Source organism: Etheostoma cragini, chromosome 12, assembly GCF_013103735.1.
Source record: "Etheostoma cragini isolate CJK2018 chromosome 12, CSU_Ecrag_1.0, whole genome shotgun sequence".
Lineage (NCBI taxonomy): Eukaryota > Metazoa > Chordata > Actinopteri > Perciformes > Percidae > Etheostoma > Etheostoma cragini.
The window spans coordinates 7,863,351-7,868,435 of NC_048418.1; the positions used below are offsets into that span (position 1 = coordinate 7,863,351).

At 45.1% G+C, this 5,085-nt stretch overlaps 1 protein-coding gene and 1 long non-coding RNA gene across 2 annotated transcripts in view; one reads left to right on the forward strand and one right to left on the reverse strand.

Annotated features, from left to right (window-relative positions):
- Positions 1-1,114, reverse strand: part of LOC117953979 — a 50,079-nt gene extending 48,965 nt beyond the window's left edge. The window contains exon 1 of the mRNA XM_034887407.1: positions 822-1,114. The gene's annotated coding sequence lies outside the window, so the exon portion shown is untranslated. The remainder of the gene's footprint in view (positions 1-821) is intronic.
- Positions 1,115-3,779: 2,665 nt separating this feature from the next.
- Positions 3,780-5,085, forward strand: part of LOC117954835 — a 25,317-nt gene continuing 24,011 nt past the window's right edge. Inside the window, exon 1 of the long non-coding RNA XR_004658899.1 lies at positions 3,780-3,790. This is a non-coding gene — a long non-coding RNA (uncharacterized LOC117954835). The remainder of the gene's footprint in view (positions 3,791-5,085) is intronic.

A 5,085-nucleotide genomic window follows, 5' to 3' on the forward strand; every position in this document is an offset into this window, starting at 1 on the left:
CCCCCCACCACCACCACACACACACCACCAACTGGCAGGATGTTTTTATACCCACAATGATCAATGAACGTGAATGAAGACCGGAGGATCACTCTTCTACAGGCCTGAACTGATTTCAGGCAGACTCCGGCTCAGCGCAGCCGGTCACACCGGTGCTGCTGCGCTGCGCGCTCTCATCCAACCATCCCTCCACAGGTATTCATCCCCGAATGCAGCCCACTGAGCATTTTCTATTTGTTTCTGGTCGATCAATACATTTATCAACATATGCGTCATCATTCCCTGCACTCAGCATCAGAGCCGGTTAACACGCAGTCGTTGGAAGATGACTTACTGCTGTTGCAGCAGGACATCACTTCATTTGAATATTAGTGGAGGGAGGGGGGCAGCGCTTCTCCTGATACATGACATCTTATGAATCAACATAGCCTAGACTTAAGTAAGGAATACATGAATCGACATCACTTCAAAACAAGATGTCTATTTCTAATTTGTGCGCAATTCCATATGGGACAGCAGGTTATTTGACAGGCGACCGGCGTTTTGCGCTTTAAAGGACTCCACATTCAAATCCACCAAGCACCACCGATGTTCTTCCTCACGAGCTCATTTCTGATCTCACTTGTTTCATTTGCATCACCTATGCGACTGTTTCTCAGTCATCCACAGCGGACTGTTCCGCAACCCATTTCCATTCAGCGGGCAACGCATCCTGTCCATAAATCTTGACATGACGCGGAGCTGCCTCGCATCCTTAAACAGCTCCACAGTTTCAAACACTCCCGTTAAAAGAGAAGCTCAGAACTGAGATGCCTACTCACCTTTTCTCAGCGGATGCTTCTCTGGAGTGTCCCATTTATGCGTTTTAATCCAGATCTGTGTCCCCTTCATTTGAGCGCTCTATTTTTTTCCCCCCAATGAGAGAGGGAGAGAGAGAAACAGAGGGAGAGAGCGTGTTTAAGAAAATCCATTTGTTAATTCCATTTCCCGGACACACAAGGTTAAACCACATTGCCTCGCTTTTTTACATGTTTAAAATTCTTCCACAATTCTAAGATCCCGTAAAGCTCTATCTTCTCTTCTCTCTCCCTTCTCTCCAGCTCTGAAGTTGCCTGGTTACCCCCGTTTCTCATTCAAGGAGGCTGAGGGCTGCATACAGCGGCCAATCATAGCAGCCACCGGAGAGATTAACTATTTCTTGGCTCCACTATTCTAGAGGCGAAAATGAGGAGAGTGGGCGGGGAAACTGGGCCCCCGGTGACGGAAAAAAAAATTAAAATGCACGGAGAATAATGTAGAGAGAGGGGATCCGTTAGAGGGAGAATGTGTGGAGGGGGATGGTTGGGGGAGTGGGGGGGGATTAAACATTTTTGAAAAATAAAAGGCTTGGGAAGAGGAGGAGGGACCAGTTGCCACTTCTCACTACAACAAAGATTTAAGTGACTGATACTCCAGCCTTGCAGGATGTTATGCAAACTGCAGTAGACCAGTCTCCTGTCCATTCCTTTTCCTTCAGTGGACAATAGGTCTTAAAGGAGCAGAGAACCATCTCGTTTTTGAAATCCCCCAAAAAGCAATCCATCAGGGTAATTGATCGCCCCCCTTTAACCAGCCATCCGTCAAGGCAGCGTTCTCTCCCCCTTTCTCTCTTTTCCCTCACCCCCATCCGACTCCAGTCGCCCCCTTCATCATAGGCCGTATTGATTTCAATTCCCCCCCGGGGTTAAAGGTGCAAGGGAGCGAGCCAGCTTCAATCCCTGTTACAAGGCACGTGGGGGTATAATGACCCCCCACCTAGAGGGGGCTACTACATCCAGGTCAAGCCCCCCCTCACACACACCTACTGTATTATAGCCTTGACCTTTGTGAATGGCTGCAGCCTCAACTAGTGGCTTCAGACTGGCCCCCACGGGGTGCCATGCAGAAGTGCTGGTGCATTATGGGGGAACAGTCGGGGGTCCCGACAGCGTAACAACAAGCTTTTCAAAGAGACAGCACCCAGTAAGGGGGGGGGGGGGGGGGGGGGGTGACTAATGTGCCGGTGCGTGTACAAGGCTGTCTGGTACATTCCAGCAGACAAATGTATGTATTTTTTGTTACATCTTAAAGGTCAACATTCTTGTTTTTAACAAAAAATTGTCAATCATATTTGATTCATGCTTTGCTGTAAAAGGAGTTCTTACATTAAAAAAAGTTTTTCAAATTTTTGTTTTTGTGTTTGAGTGTGATTGATGGATCGCTGGCCTCACTCCATGCCTCAGATTACAAATGAAAACAACAGTGTTGGGGTCCTCCATCCCCCACTGCCGGACAAAAAGCTGTGTGTGTGTACAGTTGTGTATGTACACACACACAGGCAGAAGTACACGCATTCACACACACACACACTTAGCGGTTGATTGACGTGTAGCTTTTGGCTTGAGCACAGCTTAATCCCGCTGTTTTCACAGATGGACTCGGTCTTCCTCTTTTTGTCTGGTGTCACCAGCAGTGGCATGTTATTTAGTTACACACACACACACAGTACAGTACACACACACACACTACAGTACCATGTACTTTTGTTTACTCTGAAAGGAGGTTGCTGTCAGTGTTCTAATCCCTGCTGTAACTCGCCCTCCCTTTAGCAGCCACCCCTGACACACACACACGCACTGACACACGCACACACAAACACACACACCTACTCTTTTGGTCATTAAAAAACAAAGGAGGTCAGTGTCAGGCAGCTGTGTCCTGTGAAGCGAGAGTTAATCCTGATTTTCAAGGCCCACAGACGAAAAGAAGCCTCACAGATGAAATGTTTCATGAGTTACACATGAACGCACTACTCCAGTGCCTTGTGTTTATCCATCCATCCACCTTCACAACAACAGAGACTGTTTGTTGTATTTCAGGCTCTTTGTACAGTAGGTTGCTGCAGTGCATTATTAGCACAAATCGAGGAGGGGGAAGATTAGACTTTTCTCCCCCTCCCTAATCGTATTCCACTTCTGCTAAGGCTTTGATTTCCATGTAGATGGAGCCGTGGTGATAACGGCGAGGAACTGCCCTGGAGAAATGAGGCAGAGCGATAAGATAAGGCGAGCAGATCCCCATCCAGACAAAAAAAGACAAAGAGGAGAGTCATCACCCCACATGGCGGTTAATCTCCATTCAATCCATAGATTACGTCAGTCAGAATTCTCATCACTGCACCCCAGCAAATGATTAGCCCGTCTCCCAGAGGAGAGATGGTTAACTGGTGCCCCCCCCCCCCAAATCACCCCCCTGCAAAACCTTGGAGTGAAAGCTGATCAATAACTAGTTCCTGGTTACAATAAGAGAGTAGCAGCTTTGTAATCAAGACATGTATGTCAGTGGCAGAAAACATGCTTATTCCACAGACACAAGATGCTGATTCACAATGTTTCCTGGGCCTATACTTAGCTGAAGACTTGACCACTGACGAGGCCATTTAGCTGGATTGTTGACACGGGAAAACGGCCACAGAATGAGCGTGTTACCAAGGACAGAGGGCTGTTTTTTATAGTATTTTGCTTAGGTTTATGCAATGGACTGTTTAATCAAGTCTAATCGTATTGTCGTATCAGCGCGTCAGCAATTAGCATTCAGCGAGGAACGGTGGGGAGAAGCCTGACATCGATAAATGACCTGTGACCATTCACCCCGACTGCTGAAAAGTTCCTCTCTTTTTATCAGTCTCACCCAAGCCTCTTAATAATCATAATGTAGTCAGACAGATTCAGGTTTGGAGGCCATCCTCCTCAGGGGACAGCACGGAGCACCTGTGGTAAAGAAATACACCTGCTTTATATTGAGGAGGATGAGCAAATGTTCAAGCCAACTATCATGTCATGTATGGGTTGTTCACGTGTGCCATGCCAACATTCAGCATACATTCCTTGAGAAACTCGTAGCAGCACGACTCCTAAAACCTCCTAAAGCTCAACTAATCAATATTTTTATATTGACAGTGTGTCAAATGCCCATGTGTAATAAGAAAGCTGTTGCTCGTAAATCCCCTAAGCCTTATGGGGCTTTTTTTTTTAGCATCTTTCAGCTCATTGTTGTTGGCCAAAACCCCAATGTTTTGGTCGAGTCTCACAGCTTTCATCAACCTCATTTCCAGCTGTTTTGGTAAACCTACTATATGCTGCATGTCCAGCATCAAACAGCAGACAAAGTTTGACACAAATTGACAACATAGTGGAGCATTTAACACTTAAAGAGCCAACTATTTCCCTCTATAGTTGGTGCAGAAAAAAAAGTAAATTTTGGACTTAATCGTTAACATGAATCCAAATGAATGTTGCTCCATGGCTTATCTAAGTGTACAACGGCAACTGTTTGCAAACACGTTTACCGTATCACCTTTTTATGTCAATGTAGAATGTTTTTACAGCTGTCCCACTGCTCCCATGTTGCCAAAAAATTCCTTAATACGGTTTTTAGCAACTTTCCATCTTTTAAGATGTGTCGCTTGCACCTTGTATTTCCTACTCAGTTTTAACTTCACAGATCTACTTTGAAACAGGAAGGTATTGAATAAGCACTGGATTGATGTAGCCAGACTGCTGTAAATCATACGCAGTGCTGATTCTCACCCGGGTTTTAAAATGTGACTGTTTATTGTGCCACATGTTTAGCTTTGTGTGTATTGCTCTCTGCCATTGTTGTGTCTTGTCTGAGTTTAAAAGCCAAACTAGCTCATTAATTTCATGTAGCCAGACCAGCTGTCTTGTCAATGCTAGGAAGGTCAGGAGAAAATCTTGCTCATTATACATGAGAAAAACAGACCATGGGAACTCGGATGCTGACAATACTTTCTTTTAAAAACACTCTGTGGGGAAAAGGGGACCTCTGCTTTATTTTTTGGTAAGTTAAATTAAAGTGGTAGGTGGTGAATTAAAACACTTGTCTTTTTACCTACCTTGATTTCTTGAATATGCCTAAATATAGCTGAATTTCAAAAGAATCAGCAGTAAACTGTGATGTTTGTTGAGTGTAAATACAGATGTGCTCAAATTTGTTGGTACCCTTACAGCTCATTGAAATAATGCTTCATTCCTCCTGAAAAGTGAT